Genomic DNA, 1,830 nt, shown 5'->3' with positions numbered 1-1,830 from the left:
CTTTTCCAGACAGGCCAGCCTTATCCCACACAGCAGCCCACTGGGGGAAGGGAAGAAGGGTGAGAGGGATGAGGCTGGAGAGATAGGTAGGAATTAAGGCTTCATCCAGAGGAAAATGGGGAGGCAAGAGGTATTACTAAGTAGAAGAATGACATGTTTAAATTTGCACTTTAGAGATCTCAACACCTAGAATAGTGTCTGGCACACTATAAATACAAATGGCTCTGGTACCTACCTACAGAAGGGGCTGGAAATGTGACCCTAATGGTAGGAACCCCAGTCAGGAGCATCAGATCAGGTAAAAGTAGATGGAAACTTAGTCTAGGGTCAATGTAGGAGTGAGGAGAAGAAGAAATAGAAGTGACTATAGATGTGATAAAAGGCTAGCTATGTCTACTGCCATGCTATGCTGAGCAAGCCTGATCCCGTCTGATCTGAGAAGCTAAGCAAGATTGGGCCTGGTTAGTACCTGGATAGGAGACCACCTAGGAAGATCCGGTGCTATAGGCCTAAAAAATAAGGGATTGTAAGCTGACGAGGTCCTTGCAATCTGTGAGGTCAACCAAGGGTTGCCTTGCCTAAAAAAAAAGAACACTTGAAAAAGTTGACCATATGGTGGACCACAAAGCAATTCTTTATAAATTTCAAAGAATTGATGTCATACTGAGGGTGTTTTCTGCTTTCAAAGCAATTGAGCTAGAAAGCTAGCAACAATAACAACAACCAAAACCCAATAATTTGAAAATCCACCTATTATAGGACATTTAAAATACATATTTCTATGTTACCAATAGATGAAAGAAAAAGATCACAATTGAAATAAGAAAAAAAAAATTCAAACTAGAAACTGATAGTAATAAACATGACGCAAAATTGCAGAATGCCTTTAAATATGTACTTAGAGGGAAATGTATGGCTTTAAATGAATACATTTAAATATGTATCAAGAGCTAAGCTTTAAACTCAAAGCATTAGAAAAAAGTGAATGAAACAAAAAAATAAACTAAAATAAAGAAGGAAATCTTAAAAATAATTTAAGAAATTAATGAAATAGAAATAAATTACAATAGAGAGGATCAAAACCAAAACTTTTTAAGTTAAGAGTTGCCTTGTCCGATAGACCCCAACCCCTGGCAGGTCCCTCTCCTCTCATAAATTGCAGCTGACACCTGAGCACCAAGTCCCTCTTGAAAAGAGTGGCCCTCTGATTGGCTACTAAAGGGAAGACTTGAGCAGGAAGGCTAACATTCCAGCACAGATGCTCAGGGCTGGAGCACTCCCAGAGCCCAGTAGAGGCCAATGCACTGATGTTCCCTTAAGGTCTGTCTTTAGCAGCGTTTGGAAGAAAGCAGGAGCTAGGCCACCAGAGATTCTTGGGACATGTTTCACGTTTCACTTTGTCAGCTGAACTTTATGTTTTTGCAGCTTCTGTCCAGATGGTGAGATAGATTGAAGAAGGAAAAGCAATAGGGCCTTCCAGGAAGGCTTGAGACAATGGCCTAGTTCCCTTTGGACTCTAGACCATGCACTTAGGGGTGCCTCATGATTGCCAGGAGCTGGCTTTCCTTCTACCCTTCCCCTTCCTGGATTGACAAAGACCTTCATTTCTAACCTTGAGTCCTGTCTTAAGTGTACCAGCAGCAGCCTCAAATAGGCAGAGACGCTAGAGGAATAAAACATCCCAAAGAATTTTCCTAGAACCACAAGCTACAGTCCAGAAGGGCCTTCACAGCCTTCCCACCCAGTTCCTGGATGAGAACCAGAGAAGATCTGGCCCTGGTCGCCCCATGCGTTAACACTGTTCTGGTTAAGGGCTTCCTCGCCTTCTGT

General features: G+C 42.2%; 1 pseudogene; it reads left to right on the top strand.

Moving 5' to 3' along the window:
- Positions 1-391: 391 nt before the first annotated feature.
- LOC112483129 lies at positions 392-510 on the top strand (annotated as a pseudogene).
- Positions 511-1,830: the final 1,320 nt, after the last annotated feature.

Source organism: Pteropus alecto, unplaced genomic scaffold, assembly GCF_000325575.1.
Source record: "Pteropus alecto unplaced genomic scaffold, ASM32557v1 scaffold206, whole genome shotgun sequence".
Taxonomy (NCBI): Eukaryota; Metazoa; Chordata; class Mammalia; order Chiroptera; family Pteropodidae; genus Pteropus; species Pteropus alecto.
This window is presented reverse-complemented; position numbering and strand designations above follow the sequence as displayed.